General features: G+C 38.2%; 1 protein-coding gene across 3 annotated transcripts in view; it reads right to left on the minus strand.

Moving 5' to 3' along the window:
• Window positions 1–1,437, minus strand: part of ZNF385B (zinc finger protein 385B) — a 389,695-nt gene extending 388,258 nt beyond the window's left edge. Inside the window, exon 1 of one of the 3 annotated variants that reach the window (XM_081261413.1) lies at window positions 666–1,437. The gene's annotated coding sequence lies outside the window, so the exon portion shown is untranslated. The remainder of the gene's footprint in view (window positions 1–665) is intronic. The other 2 variants (XM_081261414.1, XM_081261412.1) reach the window with 2 other exon arrangements.
• Between the last annotated feature and the right edge of the window lie 24,919 nt (window positions 1,438–26,356).

The following is a 26,356-nucleotide window of genomic DNA, read 5'->3' on the forward strand; positions in this document are numbered from 1 at the left end:
GAAGCAGATGGTCCTCCTCCTCCCCTTCTCGTCCCTTCCGCAGTCCCACAGAGTCCTCCCACCCTGCACTGACACCTTCACCAGCACTTCATAGACAAGGCTGCCCTTCATGCCTCCCAACAAGTGCAAACTTCGGGCGCCTTCTCTCTGCTTCCTCGTCCCCATCTCACCTTAGTTCAGCTGCACAACTCTCCTGGGACCCCACGCTTCAACTGTTATCCTCCTCCCACACCTCGGTACCCCCCTTTCCCTCTAATGAAAAGAAAGACGTCAAACCCCAAACTTCTCAGTGGCAGAGGCGCTGCGGCTAACCACAGCGGGGCACTCTGCTTGTCCTCTCCCCATCTCCATCCTCCCTCTCCGTCCTTGAGAATCGGAGCCTACCCTGGGGGCTCTTCTGCTCCTCTGGCTTCCCAACCTTCTGTTTCACTACAGGGACTCCCAGGAGACTGGCCTCTGCAGCCCGGGGAGCAGCCCCCTGGGCTCCCTCCTCTACAAGTGGGACTGCGGGACAAAGTGCAAACTCTATCGGGAGGTGGGCTTGCAACCATTCCCTTGGCGGCGCGCCCAGGTGCCCACTCTCTAGGCGGAGGCGGGCGGGGGAAGTACAGGAAGGCGGCGCCGGCTCCCAGGGCACCGGGCTGGGCTGGGCGTCCGGAGCTTACCTCGGCGCGCCGGCCACAGGCGCATAGGGCAGTGGCTCCTCCAGCCGGGAAGCTGTTGCTCGCGCTCCGGCGGTTGCGGCGGTCCCGCCAGGGCTGCACTGAGGCTTCACGCAGACGCTCTCCCGCGATCTGCTGCAGCCCCGGACGGTGGCTACCGCGACAGCGGCGGCGGTGGCGACGGCGACAGCTGGGCGCAGCGCGGTCCCGGAACTGTCCAACTCTTTCGGGCGTGGGTCTCAGACGCCCGGCCGCGGCCCCGGCGCTGAGCGCCTGCGCGCCCGGCCTCGCCCAGGTGAGCCGCGTGTGCCCCGAGCCCGCCGGGCGCGCCCTGCCCGCACCAGCCGCCCACCGGGCTCCCTCGTCTGGCCGAGGACCCCCGGGTTTAGACGCTCCAACGCCACTCCCGCGCGCCGATGGTGGTGACGGTTGACCAAGGAGAGACTTGCAAGGCACACACACTAAAGCGATGAGGCGGGACTGTTCGGGGCTGGTTGACACTGCAGAGCCTCCCGCAGCAGCGCTGCCTTAAATCCCGCCTTGCCAGGCGCGCGCGCACAGCTAGGGAGAGCAGGCGCCGGCCGACCAGGGGTCCCACCCGGGGCGCAGCTTCGGGGCTCAGGTCCTTGAAGAAATGCTTGGCGATGACAGAGGTCCCCAAACCCGGATGCCAAGCCGCGCAGAAGGGCGGATGTTTCATGTATTAGGCAAACCAGAGTGAAACTCTCTTCTTGGAGATGGGCAGACCAACTATTTGTTTTTTCTCTTTGACCAGCTCTCTGCTCGCTGACCACACGGAGCAGCCTGGGCGTTTTTGGCTGAGCCGGGAAGGCCCGGAGAGCCGAGGCATCGCAGCCTTGCTTGGACCTGAAACCCTCGTGGGCGGGGAGAGGGCTCATTTCCTCCGGATTTCTATTTCGTGTTTATTTAAGTTTTCCAAACTGAAACGTGCCATCGGTTAACCTGATGTAGGGCATCTTCTGAAAATTGTGCACACATGGCCAAGGTGCTCCGTCCTCAAAGGGAAAGCACTTGGAAAGAAAACATTGAAGGGAAAAGGAAAAATAATTTCAAGAAAGCAGTTTTCTGAGATTACTTCTTTGGGAAGAAGTTCAAGGGTAATAAATGACAAGAGAGCTGTAGTAGACAGTAGGGATTTTTCTTTGGCCAGATGATTTTAAAATATTATTCTTTGGTTCTTGTCTCAGATGATTGACACCAACACCATAAATAATTAATCTAGCAGCTGTTAATGTCTTGGCATAATCGTCCAGAGTAAATATCTTAGCGTCCAGCCAAAGCCAATGCTGTTTTCCAGGGTGGGTTTGAGATTTAACAAATGTGCACTCACCCCATTCTAGAGCTTTCTAAAGGAGCAGGTTGTGTTTATTATCCACTTTGGAATGTAGGATTATTGCAGGCGCCAGCGCACCTGAGGTACCAGCGTGAGAAGGGGCATTACTCTGATAGTTTTTATATTTTTAGAATCCAAACATCTTCACATCCAGCTAGGCAGTCTCACTCATTACTAAGGGTAGATCTTTATTGGTATGTTTGTTCTTAAAACTGTCTCCTATTTGAAATTGCTACAGAAGGCAAGCTCCAAAATTCAATCATTTTAACTCAAAAAGATCATGAAGAACGATAATTGCTTAAAGAGTCTTTTACAAAATTATGCTCTTAAAGTCTTTTCCCATCAGTGAAGGTTATATTGAAAAATAAGTCTTACACAAGTCTCTAAGGGTCAGTAGGATGGGGCTTTGGCAAACTGGGAGCAGCAGGAAATTCCAGAGGCAAAAGCCTTCCATGAGAGAAAAAAAAAAAAAAAAAAAAAAAAACACTCAGCTTTTAGTGCCCTGCACTTCAGAGTTGGGAACAGAACAGTTGTTGTGGTTGCTACTGAACTCAGATAAGTATTGGTATCTCCAGAAATCTAAGGTACACATAAAAGGGGAGGGCCCCTCAACACCTCCAGTCAACAGCTTGGATTGTACTTGCAGGCAATTGAGTAACCTCTGCAGAGTGGAACACCTGTGAGAAGTGTTCCCTGTGGCTTGCACAATTTAGAAGTATGTGCATTTTTTATGTCCTACAAGCTGCAACTATATCCTTCTTTCCTCCTTGTCTATTTTTAATCACCTATAGCTAAGACTTATGGTGGAGAATTATTTGAGGATTGCATTTCCTAACAACAGCTGAAAGAAGCATCAAATACTTGCAGACAACTCCCAATTTTTCACCTATGACATAAGTAACTAAGAACCATGCACCTCAGTTCCTGAGCCAAGGCAGGATATAAGGGCTGAGACAATTACAGTGCCTCCTTTTAAATACAAGACATTAAACTAAAAAAAAATTAAAGTATAGAAAATATTAAAACATCTTCTTTTTAGATATTCTGATTGCAATTGTGTGTGTCTATTGGATAATTTGCATTCACTGTACTTTTCCAGAGTTATTGGATAGGGAAGATCTTCCTCAAACCCTCCTGTCATCATTTTTCTAGAATCATTATAGTGAACTAAACCAACTTGCAGAACTGTAGCCCTGGGTAAGGAGCATTGGGAGAGTGGTCAGATAGCATTGCATAGGGTGCTAGCACATCAAGAGGATAACCCAGGGCTGGGGCTGTAGGTCAGTGGCAGAGCACTTGCCTAGCATGTGTGAGGTACTGGATTCGATCCTCAGCACCACATTAACATAAACAAATAAAATAAAGGCATTCTGTCCATCTTCAACTACAAAAAAAAAAAAAAAAAAAAAAAGAGAATGACCCAAAGACAAGGAAGCAAAGCACAAAATAATTCACTTTTTTTCCCCCTACTTTTTTGGGTTTAAGAGGTATGTGGAACATTTGTTCCTAAATATTGATTGATAAGCAAACTCCTTTTACATCCATAAATTCATTCTTTTCAATGGATAAAGAACTTGGTGATAAAAAGAACATCAACCAATTCAAGAAATTTATTAGTAGGTTGGTTTTACTATATAAGAAATTGATATGAATTAATGCACTTTACATTACTTTATACAACTAGACTCCACATTTTAGATTGCTTTGCAGGTATCAGCAAGACAGTGATCTTGAGGCTAGGGGCCATATTTTGAAAATGACTCTTGCAATGGAAGAAAATTAGACTAGTAATAGAAAAATAATTTTTGATTTTCAATAATCTCCACTATGAATTTTTGCTGATAATTCCCTTTCAGATGGCTCTAGTGCCTTATGATGGGGGAAATACACTTCCTGTGTTGGAAGAGCAGAACTTGAGGTCTGATCTTGCACTACCTAGCTGTGTGATATTTTTCACTCCTTCTATGGTTCAGGTTCCTTGTCTTTATATGGGAAAATAAATAGATCTTTCATGTATGATTATCCTAAGGACCAAAGCAAATAAAAAGATATTTTTCAAATTATTAAACACCTCACAGATAATCATCATAATTCCCGTTAACACCTAATTGTGAAGCAGATAAGAGGTTCATCTCCATATTTGACAATAAGGGGTGTGTGTGTGTGTGTGTGTGTGTGTGAGTTTAGTATTTCTAGTATACTTGATGTTAGTTTGTTAGTTTATAAAACTAGACTCTACGGACATATTAAATTGCTTTGCAGGTATCAGTAAGACAATGGTCTTGGGACTAAGGGCCATACTTTGAAAACAACTCTTGCAATGGAAGAAAATTAGACTAGTAATAGAAAATCAGAATTCTAATCTCAGCTGTTGCTCTGAGCCTAGAACTTCAGTTCTGTAAGACTGAATTAATTACATCAGCCTTGTCTCAATAGATTACTGTAATACTCAAAAGAATATATATACATATAATGCATATAATATATATTTAATATATATTAAAATATATATATTTCATATATAATATATATTTCGTATATTTCAGAAATGCTTCAGAAACTGCATAGAAACACAAGGTACCATTGGGTGACACTTGTCTTCCTCATATTTCTCTTTTCCCCAGTGCTTCTGTGTACTAGAATGTACTAAAGTGTAATATATATATATATATATATATATATATATATATATATATATATATATATAACCTTTCAATAGGCTATTAAATTATTAAATTATATTTATTCACCAGGGTACATGAATATCTTGCAACTGTCACAAAATCGTGTATTTTATTTCAATTTGTCCACATGATATGAGAAATTAATGTTCTAAAACTCCTAACTCAGATTAGTAAAAAAAAAAATTGTATTTGTTCAAACCACTTATGTTAACTGTTTTAAGGATCTCTGCCCATTTAAGATAAGTAATGATAAACTGTAACCCCCCAAAAATGAGGTTTTATTGATCAAAGGATTTTCTGTATCATTTTCTTATAAATTTGCTTTAAAAATAATGTGATTTTAAAAGATAATAAATCAATTTTATGAAGACGTTCCAAACTTTACCTAGTCATTTATGTCTTAAAAAAAAAAAAAAAAAAGCAATGAGTAGGAAACAGCCAAAGAGTTTAATGGAAATATTAAGGTTATTTCTAAGGTGTCAATTTGTGTTCTACATTTGTCTCATTTTTAAATCTTACTATATTTTGAATCTAATCGTGGTAAAAAGATAAAACTTACTCTTCAATCTTAAGCTTCCATGAGGAGCCAAGCTGTTCTTTTTTTTCTTTTTCTCCCTGTCTTGGGGGATTGTATTTATGTGAATCATTAGTGTTCTTTGAAAGAGAATTGTCTTCTTGGCCTTTAATTATTTTTTAACTCAAGATTGAGTTCCCTTTCATCTTCCTTTTTTTATTCGAATGCCCTTAGCAGAGAAGGGCCCTGGATTTAAATTCCTGGCTCACTATAGTGTGTGTCTTCCCTTTTTACATGGAACTCATTTTGATTTGTCATGAGATTTTTTAAATTAATTATTTAAGTATTTTTCCCAAGTGTGACTGAGCTCTGTTTGTTTTCATCCTTTCCTCATAAAAATTTATTTTCTTAAGATCTAGTGGAATTGGTGCTTTGCCATGACATTGTGCCCTCTCTCTGAGGCAGTAATATTTTTTGTGTCCAGAGGTGATCAATATTGTAAAAGTATTCCTTCTAGTCCCTAACCAAGCTCTGAAGTGATAACAGTACTGCTTGTTATGCATCTGCCCCTTTGAAACCTAATCCAGCACTGCCCAGGGCCCTGAAAGCAAGGCTGCACAGGTTTCTCAATACCCCCAAATCCTTTCCTGATTTGACTACAAGGTGATTACCTTGGTTAGCACATATTCCCCTGTTTGGCTCTTTGCGCTGAGACAAATATAAAATAATCTTTGAACTTTATTTGCAATTTTGATTTTCTTTTACTTTTTGCAAATCTTTCAAAAACATGATTCATTTCCTGGGCTTAGTTCTTCCATTGGCTCTCTTATGCATTTTGGTCAAAACTGCACGGTGATTCTAGAAGTTCCCCAATGACCAATACCTTTTGGCTTCGGATTTAAACACTTGTCCATTTTAACCTTTATAATAATTTTAGATAAATTACTAATATTGAATTTACCGTGTTGGATAATTTTCAAAAATTTTCAGTGTCTGCATTGCCAACATGTAGCCCTTAGGAAGACTGCTGGGTTTCAGGCACTATATGTGCCTTATCTCATTTATTTTATCCTATGAGGGAGAAATTATTAATACCATTTTACAGATGGGGAAAGTGAGATTCAGTAAGTTTGTGATACGTTAGAGATCACAAATAATTAAATCCACAATTCTAACTCAGCTTTTTCTAATTTTAAAAAGCCCTTTGTATGCTTCTTCTTGAGGTGGATCAAAAGTATGGATTGATTAAACATAAACTCCACTGGAAGTGGAAATCATATTCTATTTGTTTTTCATCCTTTAATACCTTAAATATAGTGCCTTACAAAAAGCAGCTCAATGTGTGTCCAGCAGAGTACATGGTTTTATGTTTTCTGTTTTTCACTTGGATAATTACCATCACCAAAGCTTTTAAAATTATCTCAATTCAGTTACCCTAAGGCAGGGTTGCAGGAAAGGAGTTAAGAGGGTTGAAAAAGACCCTGTCTTTTTCTTTTTCTTTTTTTAATTATTTTTAGTTGTACATGACAGTAGAATGTATTTTGACATATGATGTGTACATGGAGTGTAACTTCCCATTCTTGGGGTTGTACATGATGTGGAGTACACTGGTCATGTATTCATATTATGAACACAAGAAAGTTATGACCAATTCATTCATTCCCATAGCCCCTCCCTTACCCCCACTCTGCCCTGTCCAATCTGGTAAACCTCTCCCCCCACCACCATGCCTTGTATATCAGAGAGGAGTCACCTTTGGTATTTTGAAATTGGCTTATTTCACTTAGTATGATAGTCTTCAGTTCCATCCATTTACCAGCAAATGTCATAATTTCATTCTTCTTTATGGTTGAGTAATATTCTATTGTGTATATGTACCACATTTTCTTTATCCATTCATCTATTGAAGGGCACCTAGGCTGGTTCCATAACTTAGCTATTATGAATTGATACTGCTATAAGCATTGTTATGGCCTTGTCACTACAGTATGCTGATTTTAAGTCCTCTGGATATATGCTACTGGGTGAAATAAATGAAGACACTTATTTCTTGACAAATCCCAAATACATTGTAAACTTTGACCTCTCGACATCCTTCAATTTTGGACCACCCATCTGGATCTCTCTAAACAATTTCTTAAGGAGGGAACCTATCTTACCTCTCATCCTCCTGGTAAGATTGACAGGCCCTTAAAGCTAGGAACTCTTATATTTACTTTGCATTCATCTCCCTCTACAGTGCATCAGACAATCGTAGGTGTGAAAGGCAAATATAGCTGGTAATTTTCCATTCTTACCACACATGGGCAAAGGACCTAATTCCCTGCTGCAGGAAAGGAGGTGATTTTTCAAGAAGCTGGGTCCAAGCTATCATTTTATCATTTCTTCAATAAATATTATGTGCTTGATGTACAAGTATTTGCATGAGGCAGCAGAGATACAATGGTGAAAGACATGGACTTTATAATCTATAAATCCAAAGAAATGGAAACCATTTTACTATAGATCAAACAACAGTTGCTGCTTCTCCTTTTACTCCAGCCCTCATCTCTTTGTCCTCCTTTTGTATTTTACATTTCCACTTTGCCTCTCAGGTTCCTGCCCCTCCCCTCATTTTCTAATTAATTAATCCTTTTCCCCATCTCTCTTTCTTACTACAGGCAATATGATAATAATTTACTCAACGTGAAAATGGTTTTTCTACTACTGGTCAAAGTTCATCTCATTTTTATGAGAAACCACCATCACTTTGCCTATTTAAGGGGCCATTGGAGTCCTAAGAAAATAACCCTGGATGCCATTAAAGCTGTCCTAGTTGATAGTATTTTCGGGGTGCCTTTTGTTATCCAAGTACCCTCCAAGAATTTTCAGGCAATTGGAATATAAGCAACAATCATTTAAACATTAGATATTACCTGGAGAATTGAAGTTATTATAACTCAGTGGGTTTTCTGAAAAAAGTTTCTCAAAGGAGACAGAACTAGCTGAATTACAATTAGGAAGCAATGAAAATATGAGGAATATAAGGTGGGATTATGGAAAGACCTGCAGCCTGGGGGCAAAAGACTTGCATGATAGTCCTACCTTCTTGGATGGTGGTCTTGTGAAATTCAATTAAATCTCCCGAGACTCTGTTTCCCTATCTGTTCAGCTTTGGCACTATGAAGAAGCCTTCTCAACTGACCTCAGTAGGTCCAGGTTTTACCCTGGCCTCACTTACAGTTATTTCACACCTGTACATGAAAGTTTCTCACTTTAACTACAAATATCTAAATTTCCAAACCAGATCAACTAAATAGGTCCTTTACTACATTTTTAAATTTTATTTTAAAAAAATATTTCAGAAGGCCCAATTTTGTATTCTCTGGAATAATTGACAATGTCTGGAGATATGTTTGGTTGTTATAAGTCAGGGATGCTGTAAAGGGCAGGGATACTGCTAAATGATCTGAAGCACACAGGACAGCCCCTATAGCAAAGAGTTATCCATCATCAATAGCCAAGATTAAAAAACAAATTTAAAGGACAATTTTGTGTCATCAAAGGACACTATACACAATATTCATGCTCACTAAATTTTTTTAGATACATTTATTTTAAACAGTATGAGATAGCATCAAAGTAGCAGACAAGTTATATAAAAATTTTGTAAAGATACGATAAAATGGATATCTTATTCATTGGTGCAGATTTTTCTAAATATAATGTTTACCAAATTTATTAATGTCTTAAAATGATTATTCCTATTGATAGGGGAAACAATTTCAATCTAAAAATTCTATCTATGGAAATAATGTTAAATGTGGGGGAGAATAACACAAAAAATATTTATGAATTATAGGAAAAAATTAAGACAATCCTATGGGAAAATATTGAACACATGTCATTAAAGGAAATTTTTGTAGCTATTCTTAATGTTTGTTAGAACTTTGTAGTAGCAATTAGAATTACTGTAAAAAGGAAAGGAGCAGATAACTGTATACTATGCATGATCACTGCAAAGCAAACCAAATCAATGCATGTAAAGATTGAGGGAAATGCAAAATTCACCCATATACATTGATTCATTGAAGTTTTGATTGATATATAGCATTTCAAGTGCACTGTATAGGCCACATAAAATATACTTGAATACATTTTCACACTTGTATTTTGTGGTATATATCATCTGATACATTTTTACATATTTAAGTTTTCCTAATTTAAAAACCTAAGAAGACAAAGAGTTTGCTTTTTTATTTCCTTCATTATACTAAGGATGTAGTTATATGAGACTATTAAACAATGGGGCATACTCTCATGCACTATTGATTGGACTGTAAATTGATATAACCTATCAGGAAGATCCCTTATGAATGTGCTTCAACACAGCAATTTCTCATGATCTTAGAAACATGGAAGCACATCTAAGCAAAACAGTATATGAAGATGTTTATTTTATCATGGTTTGAATAAGGAAAGTTTGGGAGCAAACTGAGTGCCCAGCAACAGAGGAATTTATCCTACTATGTATCAAACTTATAAGAAGTAGACTGTATTCGCATTTTAACTTTTATGATAAAAGTTAATAAAAGTTGTTCAAAAGCAATTGGCAGAAGATAAGTAGTATATGCTATCAATGTTGGCAGTGTGAAGCTCTTGCTACTTCAAATATCTGCTGCATTCTCAGGGTTTGGGTACCTAAAGTGCATCTGTTTTTACCTATGTATTTATTTTTTTCAATAAAAGGAATAAATAATAAACACATTTGGACAAGAAATGAAGAAGTGTAACTGATCCAAGTTTGCAACAGAATGCCACTCAAGCATGTCCAAAGAATCAGGAAATTAAATTTCATTTGTTTTAATTAACAGTAATCAGTGTAATCCCTGACCTAGACAGGCTCCCTATTGCTGGAAACTCATGCTTCTCAAGAAAACCTGTCATCTCTGGCCAGGTTCAACTATAAATATTTCTTCCTCATAGTAATTCAAATTCACTATACCAATTTTTCTCACCTCTATTTCAAAAGTGTATTTCTTTTTTTTAATTGCATGCCTGGCTCCTGTTTATCTTCTTCCACTGGAAGATTAAAAAACAAACAAAAGGCATTGGTTTGGTGTATCTGAGGTGAAAATGGGCTGGGCATCAGCACTCCTTTCTTGCTCTGCCATACACTCCAAAAAGCAACGAAATATCTATCCACAAAACCCTCCCTCTCCTCTCTTCTTAACCTGTAGTTCACAGTCTTCTCTTTTCACCACCCTTGATATCCTGATATCCCTACCTCAGGTCCTTTTCAACTATCCATTTCTTATCTCATATTAACTTCTTACAGAACATTCCACCAGATAAAAAATCCCCAACCCACCCTCCTCATCCAGCAAGAAAATTAACTCTTACATTCCTGGAAATTAGAACTCATCTGACTTGCATCATTGATTTTTTTTTCTTTGACACAAAGGAATGTCTCAGAATTTTTTTAACTTGTTATTTCTAGGTAAATCCACCTCTCTATATTCTTTCCCTCCCTCCCTCCCTCCCTCCCTCCCTCCCTCCTTCCTCCCTCCCTCCCTTCCTTCCTTCCTTCCTTCTTTCCTTTCAGCAGAGATTAAATCCAGGGGCACTTAAACACCCAGCCACATCCCCAGAACACGCACACTCCCCCAACCCCCCCCCCCCTTTTTTTAGGTAATGACACTCCACATGACAGTGGAGTGTATTTTGACCTATTATACATACATGGAATATAACTTATTCTAATTACGATTCCATTCTTGTGGTTGTTCATGATGTGGAGTTCCACTGGTTGTGTGTTCATATACAGCGATTTCTCTTTCTTCTTCTGGTTCAGCCCTCCTCTCATTTCCTCTTGCCTGGCTCCATCACTGGAGATAGCGGCTGCCTCTCTGTAATACTTGCTCTCTCTCTCTCCTACTCTACTCACTGTTCCCTTTTACAATTAATATATTCAGAAGTCGCTTTTTCAAATTGAAACAAAAGAAAAGGGAAAAAACTTTCCTTGACTTTGCACCGCATAAAGCTGTTGTCTTCTTTTGTTCTTTCCTGTGTCATCAACATTTATTTTAATTTTTTTTCCCACTTAGGAACAGTGCCAGTTTTTATTGTAGAAAAATTAGGGCAACAATACATTGGTGGATATTTTATATAAATAATTGACCTGTATAGGAAAGTTCTATTTCAATAAACATTTATATAACTCATATTTTAAGTGTCTGTTTGCACATAATGCCCTGCCATGCAGCTGTTAGAATAAAAGTAGACATATAAAAATGTACAAAATATAGTCTCTGATTTAAGCTTCATCTATTTTGGGTTACTAATACTTAAGAAACTTCTTGAAAAAAAAAACAATTTGTCTGCACTGATAGTTCATGCTTTCTCACCTTCTCTTCAATCAGATTCCTCAAGCCCTTGATCAGATGTCTACTGCCAGCACCACCAAGGATCCCTGAGTTCTAAACCTCAACTTCTTCACAGTTTTCATCTTCTGTGTCCTCATTTTAGAGAACATTAAGGATTTTAAAAGTATTTTCATATATACAATCAAAATTAATTCCGTATAAAGGAGATACATACCACCTGCATCCCAAGCTCTGACCCTCACTTATCCGATGAGACTAAGGGAGAGAAAGTGACTCATTCAGTATTACTCAGCAAATACATGACAGAGCCTAGATTGGCCCCATGTTTTCTGACTCCCAAACTTGCCCACCTCTGCCTTTCATGTCTACTTCCATCATGTCTTCCATGAGTGACCAAATGAATGATAGGTGCATCTGTCCTAGTGACCTGTGCATCCAGAATGCAGAATATTTGCTCATTTGTTCTTTCTCTGACCTAGTTGGACAGGACTAAATGCTGCACTAAGCATGGAATTACTTCCCAGTAATTGTCGCTGTCTAGGTTTCACCACAAAATGCAATCTGACCTTAGGCACCTGAGTGGGGCAGATGGAAGCTAGACCTGCTGAAATGCTGTCCCCAGTATTCATGTCACGAAAGTGCCTTATACATAAACCAGCTTTATAATTAGGATCTTTGGTGTCTGAGTAACTCAATAGCCTTAGTTTAAAGAGCTGACGAACCCTCATTTCATCGGATTTCACTACAAGAAGATAATGCTTGAATGATGTTCTAATTTACAAATAATCTCCTTCATTCAAGTAATTTTCAGTAATCAAAGAAATTGAAGAATCTTAAATGCCCAGACTAAATGTACTGCTCAACTCATATAACCTGTAGTCAATGGCTTAATTCCCACCTTGTTGTATTCTAATCATTCTGAAACTCTTGTGACCCTGATAATATCTCAAAATGTCTGAATCACTGCTTCATTGCTCTCTTCCTTTTCTTATAAAAATCATGAACATCGTCTGTCTTATTTGCTGCCTTGTCTAATTTCTTTGCAGGTAACTTTTTTTTTTCCCAACTGTCTACATCTGTTGTCTCCGGAAAATTGTTGTCTGATAAAGGCACTTCTCCACCTGCTTTTTCTAAAGTAAGAAGCATAAACACATCTGGATTTTTATCTTCTAAACAATCTTTTGCTTATGATCCTAATTAGCCCAGCCATTTACTTTCATTTGTTGCCATCTTATTTGAACATTTTACTGCCATTTGAAATGTTTTTGGAAACTTGCTGCTTATTGTCTTTTTCTAATCTAATATGTAATTTTTCCTTAATTTGGCTTGTTTACATAGCTCTCTCTCTCCTTCACAATTTCTTCGTAAATGGATATTTTTAAATCTCTTCCATATGTCTACATAACTTGTCTAAGGTCTCTGCTAAGCATTTATTTGTTTGAAGCATTGTCCTTTTCTTTCTTTCTACTTCCTTGGATAAATCCACCTTAATTTTGTCCTATTTTTCAAGGGATATAATTGAATTGAATAAAATCTCTATGTTTGCAATCAGTCCATGAAACACACTTTCACTTACTGGGTCCCCATCACCACGTACAATATTGTGCTTAGCTGTGAGATGGAAAAAATCAGACAGAAGGAAGACCATGAAATCAGAATGTAGTAAAAGAGGGCCTGATACATGCTAGGCAAGTATTCTACCACCAAGCTACAGCCCCAGCCCACAAGAGTTTTTATATTTAGGGATAGTTGAAGTCTCACAGGATAGACAAGATATTTTTTAAAAAGTCAGAATTCAGGAAGAATATGTAAATAGAGCAACCAAGTATAAATGGGTTCCCTAAGAATCTTGGAAGGTTCTTGGGAGTGGTGGGCTCAGGGGAGTCCTGGGGATGTTATCGCTGCAGCTGGTCATGGCAGTGTTCTTTATGGAGGAAACTGCACAGAGGGGAAAATGGTTCAGACTATTCCCAACTTCTTGTTGGCAAGAGGAGAGAATCAAAGTCAATGGAAAATGAGAGGGCAGGGGCAAGTAGGTGAGAGCATAAGTGAAGAGCAATGTGAGCAGTTCTAAGTTGTGGAAATTCTTCACATGATTTTGAGCCTGACTTTTATCAGTTACATGCACTGCCAATATCTTCCCCAAGTTCTGTCTTCAGATTTTTGTCTTTAAAGATGACTTGATGAGCCCAAGTTCTTAATTTTAGAGTAGTCAAATTTATCAATCTTCTCAAAATTAGCACCTTTGTATCTTATTGAAGCAATTCTATTCTACCTGAGTTTAGAAAGATATTTACCTATATTTTCCCTTGAAACTTTTCAAGTTTAAAACTTTAAACTTTTGACATTTAAGTTCTGAATCTATCTGAAATCAATGCTAATGATCCACATTTTTTCCTGGCTCAATTTATTCAGTGGTCTCTCCGTTTCTTAGTGCTCTGCCTACCAGGTGCCCTCTGATGGAAACTAATAGTTGCACAAAACTATTTCAGGTTCCCTATTCTGTTCTATTGGTCAAATAAAAATTAATGTCCCTGACCACTGACACTTTTAAGTGCTATTCTTAATTATAATAACTTTATAATATGCTGTATTGGGTATACCATTAAATCTACAGATCAATTTGGATATGATGTGTAGTTATGTAGGTAGATAAATGAGTCTTGAGTGAACCAATGATGATAGTTTTTATGAACCCAGAATTATGATTAATATAACTATATGTACTTGAAGTCCGAAGATTCTAAGTGGGATGGGGAAAGATTTTACTGAGTGCAAATTTGATTTTATTTTTTAGCTAAATTTTCACTGAGAAGCAAATTTTAATTTTTTTGGAAATACTTATTTTCTAAATCAGGTTATATCTTAGGTTGTATAATGACATCAAGAGAACAAAGTAAACACACAAAAACATCCTGTAATGGTTAAATCAAATTTTGACAATTCAACTATTACTTTGGATAAACCAAAATTGTCAAAAAGCCTATTACTTGTAGTCCACATTTTCAGAGGGCATGAATTATATATGTCTACCCTGAAAACAAAGCCTATCAAATAGTTATTGGAGATACGAATGAATAAACAATGTTAGAGACCACCATGGAGAAAACACATATTTCTCATTTGAATCTTTAGTTCAGTTTTATGAACTAAAATTCTTCCGTTAGGGAAATAAAAGCCTGCATTTACAATTCTGTGCAACTGATCAAATTGTATACTTTCTGCACTGCCAGGAAAGTGTGCTAAGGGCCAGTGGCATTCACGAACAGTCCAATGATAGGGAGACACTGTGCTAGGTCCTGGGAGGACCTGGGAACGTAGTCGTGAGACCTGCACAACCTCTGTTGTTTTAGCTTTCATTCAAGCTGAGAATACAAAGTGAACCAAGGAGAAAATGTCAGAGTACGTAAGAGTAATAAGTGTAAATAAACTCAGTGCAAACTGTATACCAATGCTGAGAAGATGTCGGCAAAGCATCAGGCACCCCGTGGAAGATGGGAGGCAACGAAGCCACTGTGAAAACTTTGTCATACTGTTGATGGCATCACTGTGTTTTCTTATTGTTCTTCTAACTAGTCGTAGCCCATTGTTGAGTCATGATTAATATTGATTTAAACAATATGTTATTTATATTAATCTATGTAGTTAATAGATATATCTTTAATGTATATGTTTATTATAGATCTAGTTATTTTACTTATTCATATAAATAAAGAGTTTCATAGAATAGAAATTAGAGGAGTGTACACATGGTATATATGAAAAATTAGAAATGAGTACCAGATTATTAAACTTCAATTTCAGTCCCTTATAGGGTTTTCTGTATGTAGGTGTGTGCTCACGGTAATATTAGCTATATTTGTTACTGTGGGTTGGTCCAACAGATTTGAAATCCACACAATTTGAATAACATTAGAATCTGTGTGGCCATCTTAAAAAGCCAGTCCAAAAACACCCCACTCTGGCTTGTACACAATCAGCAATAACTCCTTAAGGTCGGGCTGCAACTGCTCTTCTCAGACTTATACTTTGTAGCTTTGTCTTTTCAGGCTGGCAGCCAGACAATAATCTTTGTTTAAAGCAAATTCTCCCATCTCATAGCTACTAGAGTTCTGGCTGTGGCTTCCCAAGTGTCACATCTCTGCCATCAGTTTAGAAGTCATTGTCCCATCTTTCAAGTCTTTATTCTGCCTACTTGACTTACTCTTCAGCAGAAGTGTAGGATTCCTGCTATCCCTGCCCATTCTGTCACTCCCTGTCCCACAGAGCAATGTCATGATGAGCCCCATAGACATGATTGAATCTCATACTGTAATTTCCAAAATGTCTATGGCTTATTTTAACCGTATTTGAGTTTATATTCATGAAATGTACTTCACAGGCAATTATGGCATTCTCTAGGAGTAAATCTGTAATTATTCTGTAACAACTGTTTTGCATCTTTTCTTTCCTAGAGAAGTTTTGTTAAGTTTTTGAAATTCAGAAAATAACATTTGAACTAATAAAGTTGAAATTGTCAGCACTTTCCCTCCAAAGCTCATTTGTCAAAAGTTTTGGAAACAATCAAAATAAATCTTTGCAGAAATAGAATAAGTGGATTCTATGTATGCAGCCTGGTTCTGTTTTTTGTTTTGTTTCTTTAGTATCATCCTTTTTAAAGCTGAAAGCAAAACAAGACAATCTAAGAATCTTGATAAGGTCAGTCTTGCAGATAAATCTTCAATACTTCAAATGAGCACATACTTAGCAGGTATCTGTCAAATGAAGGACAATGTAGAGGAGAATCAAAGAGTTAGAACAAAGAGCCAACCAGAAGCAATAGGCCAATAGGTTAGAGACTTGAATCCCTACTCTTACCATTGCTGAGTTTCTCTAACTTCAGTTGAGAACTCAGTGTTCCAGTGGACTTCATTCTTGCCCCCATGAATAGGTAACAAGAACATGAAGTTACAATCATGTCAATTATCTGCTTCAAGGGAAAGTGCCAGAAGCAAGTAGCACATGGGATAAGGGCTCTTAACTTAAGCTAATACACTTGAGTAACTAGAATGTGCTTTTCAATTTAGTTATTTATTTTTCATAATAGGAGAGGCAGAAAGTAAGGAGTCTCTGAAAATAATATTAAATTTATTCTGGACAAGCCAAATGCACTGAAAGGTAAAATTTTGAGGTGACTGAAAAGGGGACATTTTTCTCAGGATACATTTCCTCCATAAAAGACTAGACTTGTACTCTCCCTTGGTGGGTAAATCTCATGAACATTCACAGCAGAAGGCATTTCATAATTCTTTTTTGTTGTTTTCCAGGCTCATGAGACATTTCGTCATACTGTGATTTTTCCCAGAGTGGCCCATGAATATCCTCCAGATTGTCCTTGGGATAGTCTCAACATACCAATATTTTCAATAGTATCTACCCCCTTGTTTCTGGGATAATATAATTGATGGTGATCTCCTCTCAAAGACATGGTAGGTTCATTATCAGAGCCTTTTATTCTGCTAAGATGTACCATGGATCCCGCTGAATTTGAGAAGTATGAGCAAACTAATTTAAACAAACAAACAAACAAACATGAATTCAATTATTTTCCAGAAACAGTGTAGATTTGGCAAATTCATTATTGGGACTAAGCACAAATTCTTTTTGAAATGACAAATTTCCCTCAGAATTTTTTGTTAGTTTTTGCAGATGACCCTCTTATTATGTGGAGATTATTTTACCATGAAGGATCTGAATTGCATGTATGTGTAATATCCCTTATTTATTCTACCTTAGCTCTTTTTCTTTGAAACTTTCAAATAATGTTAAGATTTTGGAGGAAACATAGAATGTGCTAATTTTGGACTTAATGCACTAGGTTAAAAATAAGTAATTTTTGATAGGAAAGAATTAGTACAGTATCACCTTTGATCTCTGAGAGCACTCTGACCTCGGCATTCACACTATGTAGAAGAAATCAGCAGTACCTACCACTTTAGTTTTATAAATAAACTGACAACTCACAAGGAGGATTGCTTCTTATTAACTAATAGCCACTCAAGAATGGGATCTTGACTTTCTGTAGTGTTGTAAATCTTCCCTTTTTAGAGTGCAGGATTTTTAGACTTAAAGCAAACACACATCTGTGTTTATACCAGATGGCACATAGACATTTCCTATTATTATTCATTCTTCTGTCCATTGCTACAGATGTTATAAGTATCTTTTACACTTTTCCCCACTCCCACAGGCTAAAAATAGAACCTAGCATTAAACATAACAGTAAATGAAGAGGCAGAGAAAAGTCAAAATGAAAACCAGGTGCATTAGAAGATTAATTTTGTCCTTTCCCTACTTAATCACCTCAACAAAATAATAAACTTGCTGTGTAGCCAAAGCTACAATTTTTTGTTGTTGTTATATAGATATCTTTGGAAGGGAAATTTATTTACTCTTTCTTTCATAAAGTGGACAATTGTATAGTTACCATCCACGTAGAAGATTTTAGACTCTATTTGAAAACCTCAGATCTCCTTTTTCTAGTTCTTATTTAGTTCTGTTTATAACCTGAGAACTGCATTAATTTTATAATGAACAAATATTTGACCCATACTTTCTAACTCTACTATTCAATGCTTAATTTAATGATTTTATTATCTTGAGTCAAGTCAAGGATGTAAACTCCATTATCTGTGAATATACTGGCAATAAACCAACCAGGAATAAAAAACTGAAGGACCCAGTATTCATCTACTTGCACAATAGCTCAATCAGGAGAGGCTGAGGCCATACCCAGTCACATTTCCTAGTTCCTGGTGATCAGAGAGAGGATTTAGAATATGCTCCATTCTCAGCTTTGCTCATTCATTGAATAATATTCATCTAGGGTCTACCATGTACAGAGTTTTCTCAAAGACTTTATTTCCAGAATTGCTTTCTTTCCATAACTTCAAGATTTTGAAAAATTCACATTACAGAAAAACTGCTGACCTGAGAGTTGAGAATGACTCTTAGTCCACTCTCCACACAGTTCTTTCTAATAAGGACAAAATAATGTCAGGTTTACCTCTAGTTAATAGGTATAGATCTGGAGCATCAACTATCTTTCAAGATTTCCAAGAAAATGGAAGCAAAAGGAGTTTTTAAAAACTGTATTTTCGAAGGGACACTCCACTAAGGCAATCAGCGGCCACCATCTTGGAGAGCTGAAGTATCCACCGCCACTCTCCGACAGATTGCAACAACAAAACAGGTGTGTGTCACTCAGCTCAGCCCCCATACATAGGGGGATTTCGCATAAAATCTCTCCTAGACTTTCCGGGGGAGGGAGTATCAGAGTGAGCCTGCATAAAGACTAAGGGGAAACTAGAGGCACCTGACCTTCAACCCCCCCTCCCATCAGCAGCCCAAACAAAACCTGTCTAGCCAGCGCTGGGGGAGGGGCAAGCAGAAAAAATCAAAACCATAGAGTGCTGGGGATCCCAAAAGCCAACTGTGTGACCCCGGAGATCCAGGCTGTCTGATTTGCGCGGCCTGCCCCGTGGCTACAGAAGGCATGGCGCTGCAGAGAAGGGATTAACTAGCAAGCAGGGAGATAAGTGGCTGCGACACAGTGGAATCCCGCCAGCCAAGCCCGCACTGACCCCCGGGCTGAGTTCGGGATTTCAGACGGGGAAGGAAGTGGTACAGTTCTATCCCCCACAAGGGAAACAAAACAATAGAGTGCCGGGGTTCCCAATAGCCACCCTCCACACCCAACAAACGGCAGGCCCAGAGTACAGTTTGAACTGCCGAGAACCATCACTCAGGGGAAATCTGGTCTAGCAGGAGAAACCAAGACTAGCAGGAGAAACCAGGGGACTAGAGGCAAAGCCCTTGCGACTGGGCGGCTGTAAACTGCAGGCCCGCCGGCGACAGTTCACCCACTGCCCGCGTAACTGGGCGGTAGGAGAACGCCCGCCCGCTGGCGACTGATCACCTGCCCGCGGCCTGTGATACTGGGTGGCTGGAGACCGCCCGCCTGCTGCGTGCGACCGGGAGCTGAAACCAAACAGAGACAGTCCAGTCACACCCCCCCATTAGGACACCCCGGCAAGGAGACTGGGGCCCGTGATAGCAGAGTAGTGTCGTCACTGGAGCTCAGACGTCGGAATTCCTTCCCAGCGGAATCCACGTTAGCAGGCATAGTTTAACAACACAAAGGAGAGACATCAGAGTAATACAGAAACAAAACAAATCTATAGAAGAGAGCAGAAACACGACAATCAAATAGAGCTGGAAAGTAACGTGGACAACATGAGAAAACAAGGGAAAAAAGGATTACAAACAATGCAAGACAACTCAATTCTACAGGAGGACATAGAAACATCAGAAACAGGGATAGGGAAAGAACTCAAGGCATACCTAACTCGAATGGAAAGGAATATTAGAGAAGACATGAGACAGCAAGTCCAAGAAATAAAAGTATATTTTGAAAATGAATTAAACAAACAAATTCAAATGGCAAAGAACGAGCTCTACCAGGAGATAGAGATCTTAAAAAAAATCAAACAATAATCCTAGAATTGCAGGAAACTGTAAACCAAATTAAAAACTCAAACGAGAATATTACAAATAGACTTGATCAAGTAGTAGTCAGAACATCAGATAATGAAGACAAGGTTTATCAACTTGAAAAGAATATAGTCAACACAGAAAATATGCTTAAATCCCATGAGCAATCTATTCAAGAGATATGGGATGTCATAAAAAAACCAAATTTGAGAGTCATAGGGATAGAAGAAGGCACAGAGACTCAAACCAAAGGAATGGACAGCATATTAAATGAAATAATTCTAGAAAACTTCCCAGAGATGAAAGATGGAATGGATTGCCAAATCCTGGAAGCCTACAGGACCCCAAACATTCAAAACCATAATAGACCAACTCCAAGACATATAATTATGAAGATAGCCAACGTACAGAACAAGGAGAGAATATTAAAAGCTACGAGAGAAAAGAGGCAGATTACATTCAGGGGTAAACCAATTAGGTTAACGACTGATTTCTCATCACAGACTTTGAAAGCGAGAAGATCCTGGAACAATGTATTTCAAACGCTGAAAAATAATGGATTCCAACCAAGAATACTGTATCCAGCAAAATTGAGCTTCAAATTTGACAACGAAATTAAAATCTTTCACGATAAACAAAAGCTAAAAGAGTTCGCAGCAAGAAAACCAGCTCTGCAAAGCATTTTGAGCAAAACACTACAAGAAGAGGAATTGAAAAATAGTGCCCAAAACTAACAGCAGGAGGTATCTCAGTAAAGGGGGAGGAAAGTAACCAAAAAGTAAAACTAGCCAAACTAAAATAAATAAATAAAGAAGCATGACTGGAAGTACAAATCATATCTCAATTGTAACCTTAAATGTTAATGGCCTAAACTCACCAATCAAGAGACATAGGCTAGTAACCTGGATCAAAAAACCAAATCCAACAATATGCTGCCTTCAGGAGACTCATATGATAGGAAAAGACATACACAGGCTGAAGGTAAAAGGTTGGGAAAAATCATACCACTCACATGGCCCTCGCTCGGAAGCAAGCAGGAGTGGCCATACTCATATCGAATAAAATCAACTTCAAACCTAAGTTAATCAAGAAGGATAAAGAAGGACACTATATACTGTTAAAAGGAACCATCCACCAACAAGACATAACAATCATCAATTTGTATGCACCAAACAATGGAGCTGCAACGTTCATAAAACAAACTCTCCTCAAGTTCAAGAGTTAAATAGACCACAACACAATAATTATGGGTGACTTCAACACACCGCTCTCGCCATTAGACAGATCCTCTAGACAAAAACTGAATAAAGAAACTATAGAACTCAACAGCACAATCAATAACCTAGACTTAACCAACATATATAGAATATATCAACCATCATCAAGTGGATACACGTACTTCTCAGCAGCACATGGATCCTACTCAAAGATAGACCATATATTATGCCATAAGGCAACTCTTAGTAAATATAAAGGCATGGAGATAATACCATGCACCATATCTGATCATAATGGAATGAAATTGGAAATCAATGATAAAAGAAGGAAGGAAAAATCCTACATCACATGGAAAATGAACAATATGTTATTGAATGATCAATGGGTTATAAAGACATAAAGGAGGAGATGAAAAAATTCTTAGAGTCAAATGATAATACAGACACAACATACCGGAATCTATGGGACACAATGAAAGCAGTTTTAAGAAGGAAATTCATTTCTTGGAGTTCTTACCTCAAAAAAAGAAAAAACCAACAAATAAATGAACTCACACAACACCTCAAAAACCTAGAAAAGGAAGAGCAAAACAACAGCAAATGTAGTAGAAGACAAGAAATAATTAAAATTAGAGCAGAAATCAACGAAATTGAAACAAAAGAAACCATTGAAAAAATTGATAAAACTAAAAGTTGGTTCTTTGAAAAAATAAATTAGACAAGCCCTTAGCCATGCTAACGAAAAGAAGAAGAGAGAGAACTCAAATTACTAACATACGGGATGAAAAAGGCAATATCACAACAGACACTACAGAAATACAGAAGATAATTAGAAAGTATTTTGAAACCCTATATTCCAATAAAATAGAAGATAGTGAAGATATCGATAAATTTCTTAAGGCATATGATTTGCCCAGATTGAGACAGGAAGACACACACAATTTAAACAGACCAATAACAAAGGAAGAAATAGAAGAAGCCATCAAAAGACTACCAACCAAGAAAAGCCCTGGACCAGATGGGTATACAGCGGAGTTCTACAAAACCTTCAAAGAAGAATTAATACCAATACTTTTCAAGCTATTTCAAGAAATAGAAAAAGAAGGAGCTCTTCCAAATTCATCTATGAGGCCAACATCACTTTGATCCCAAAACCAGACAAAGATACTTCAAAGAAAGAAAACTACAGACCAATATCTCTAATGAACTTGGATGCAAAAATTCTCAATAAAATTCTGGCGAATCGAATACAAAAACATATCAGAAAACTTGTGCACCATGATCAAGTAGGATTCATTCCTGGGATGCAAGGCTGGTTCAATATACGGAAATCAATAAATGCTATTCACCACATCAATAGACTTAAAGACAAGAACCATATGATCATCTCGATGGATGCAGAAAAAGCATTTGACAAAGTGCAGCATTCCTTTATGTTCAAAACACTAGAAAAACTAGGGATAACAGGAACTTACCTCAACATTGTAAAAGCTATATATGCTAAACCTCAGGCTAGCATCATCCTAAATGGAGAAAAACTGAAGGCATTCCCTCTAAAATCTGGAACAAGACAGGGATGCCCTCTATCACCACTTCTATTCAATTTAGTTCTCGAAGTACTAGCCAGAGCAATTAGACAGACAAAAGAAATTAAAGGCATAAAAAGAGGAAAAGAAGAAATTAAATTATCGCTATTTGCGGATGACATGATAATGTACTTAACAGACCCAAAAGAGTCTACAAAGAAGCTGCTAGAGTTAATAAATGACTTCAACAAAGTGGCAGGTTATAAAATCAACACGCATAAATCAAAGGCATTCCTGTATATCAGCAACAAAACCTCTGAAATGGAAATAAGGAAAACCACTCCATTCACAATATCCTCAAAGAAAATAAGATAACTGGGAATCAACCTAACAAAAGAGGTGAAAGATTTATACAATGAAAACTACAGAACCCTAAAGAGAGAGATAGAAGAAGATCTCAGAAGATGGAAAAATCTACCCTGTTCATGGATAGGCAGAACTAACATCATCAAAATGGCGATATTACCCAAAGTTCTCTACAGGTTTAATGCAATGCCAATCAAAATCCCAACGGCATTTCTTGTAGAAATAGACAAAGCAATCATGAAATTCATATGGAAAAACAAAAGACCCAGAATAGCAAAAGCAATTCTAAGCAGGAAGTGTGAATCTGGAGGTATAGCGATACCAGAGGTCAAACTGTACTACAAAGCAATAGTAACAAAAACAGCATGGTACTGGTACCAAAACAGGCAGGTGGACCAATGGTATAGAATAGAGGACACAGAGACTAATCCACAAAGTTACAACTATCTTATATTTGATAAAGGGGCTAAAAGCATGCAATGGAGGAAGGATAGCATCTTCAACAAATGGTGCTGGGAAAATTGGAAATCCATATGCAACAAAATGAAATTGAATCCCTTTCTCTCACCAGCCACAAAAATTAACTCAAAATGGATCAGGGAGCTAGATATCAAATCAGAGACACTGCGTCTGATAGAAGAAAAAGTTGGCTACGATCTACATATTGTGGGGTCAGGCTCCAAATTCCTTAATAGGACACCCATAGCCCAAGAGTTAATAACAAGAATAAACAAATGGGACTTACTTAAACTAAAAAGTTTTTTCTCAGCAAGAGAAACAATAAAAGAGGTAAATAGAGAGCCTACATCCTGGGAACAAATTTTTACCCCCCACACCTCAGATAGAGCCCTAATATCCAGAATGTACAAAGAACTTAAAAAATTAAACAATAAGATAACAAATAACCCAATCAACAAATGGGCCAAGGACCTGAACAGACACATCTCAGAGGAGGACATAAAATCAATCAACAAGTACATGAAAAAATGCTCACCATCTCTAGCAATCAGAGAAATGCAAATCAAAACCACCCTAAGATACCATCTCACTCCAGTAAGATTGGCAGCCATTATGAAGTCAAACAACAATAAGTGTTGGCGGGGATGTGGGAAAAAGGGTACACTTGTACACTGCTGGTGGGACTGCAAAATGGTGAGGCCAATTTGGAAAGCAGTATGGAGATTCCTGGGAAAGCTGGGAATGGATCCACCATTTGACCCAGCTATCGCACTTCTCGGACTATTCCCTGAGGACCTTAAAAGAGCGCACTATAGGGATACGGCTGCATCAATGATTATAGCGGCACAATTTACAATAGCTAGACTGTGGAACCAATCTAGATGCCCCTCAATAGATGAATGGATAAAAAAATGTGGCATCTATACACAATGGAGTATTATGCAGCACTAAGAAATGACAAAATCATAGAATTTGCAGGGAAATGGATGGCATTAGAGCAGATTATGCTAAGCGAAGCTAGCCAAGCCCTAAAAAACAAATGCCAAATGTCTGCTTTGATATAAAGAGAGCAACTAAGAACAGAACAGGAAGGAAGAGCATGAGGAAAAGACTACAGTAAACAAAGACGAATGGGGGGAGAGAAACGGAGAGAGAAGGGAAAGCATATGGAAATAGTAGGAGACCTTCAATGATACATAAAATTATAAGAGGTCATGAGGGGCAAGGGGGAGGGAAAAAAGGGAGAGAATTGAGCAACAGCAGGGGAGGTAGAGAGGGAAGATGGGAGGGGAGGGGAGGGGAGGGGGGACAGTAGGGGATAGGAAAGGTAGCAGAATACAACAGTCACTAATATGGCATTATGTAAAAATGTGAATATGTAACAGATGTGATTCTGCAATCTGTATTTGGGGTGAAAATGGGAGTTCAAAACACAATTTGAGTCAAATGTATGAAAGATGATATATCATGTGCTATGTAATGCTTTAAATAATCAATAAAAAAATTAATAATAAAAGATTCAGTATTGTGGCCTTCAAAAAAATAAAAAATAAAATAAAATAAAATAAAATTATTAAAATAAAAAAACCTGTATTTTCATCTAATTGTCCAGTGAAAAGACATAAATTTACTTTAAAATGGTTTTATGTAACTAACATTTTCTAAGGTTTACTCTAACAGGAGGAAAGAGAAATGACACTGCATAAGATCACAGAATAAAGGACTCATGTCACTGGGATACTGTTCTTGGAAAATTAATAGGCTTCAAAATCAAGCAAGATGATTAATACTGACTTTCATTTGATCTATAAGCCACAATGACAGGCACAGCATGCCCCTGACTTGCCTGGCATTGTGATTTAATGAAAAGAGAAAAGCTTAGAAGACGAAGATGAAGGGGAAAAAACAGAAACCCTTCTGTATTGGGTCAGAAACTTCTTGATTGATGTACCCAGCTTCTGGTTTCTAAATCTTGATCAGTACCATGTATGTGAATATTTTCTTTCTAAAACTGCAGAATAGAAGGTGTTAGTTTTTTAAACACAGATGACAATTTTATAGAAGGAGAATGATGGACAGCTTCACATTTTCTAAAGGAAATGCCATTTGCAAAGATATAAATAAAAATGATGAAGTGAGGAGGGGAAGGTAGATGTGCTAATCATGAGTGTACTTTTATAATAAAATTAGTATGGAATTTAGACTAAATAAAATCAGCTTTGGAAGACTGTAGGTAAAGCTGATTAGAAAATGGTTAAGGCCACAGAAAACATTGATCTGAGTAAGTGTATTGTGTTTTATCAGATCTCAAGATCTGATAAGGATGACACTAGGCACCTGAAAAACTAACCTTCCTCAGTCCCTTGTCTGTATCTCTTATTAGTTCAAAGCAGTGACTTCAGACTGAGATATTATGTAGGCTGTTTTAGTCAGCTTTTTCACAGCTGCAACTAAAAGATCTGACCAGAACAATTGTAGAGGAGGGAAAGTTTATTTGTGGACTCACAGTTTCAGAGGTCTCAGTCCATAGATAGTCAGCTCCATTCCTCAGGGCTCAAGGTGAGGCAGGACAGCATGGTGGAAGAGTGTGGCAGAAAGGAATCAGCTCACATGATGATCAGAGAGCAGAGCGAGAGACTCCACTCTGCAGATACAAAATACATACCTCAAAGCCACG

Source organism: Spermophilus citellus (assembly GCF_964194105.1).
Source record: "Spermophilus citellus genome assembly, chromosome: 11".
Classification (NCBI taxonomy): domain Eukaryota; kingdom Metazoa; phylum Chordata; class Mammalia; order Rodentia; family Sciuridae; genus Spermophilus; species Spermophilus citellus.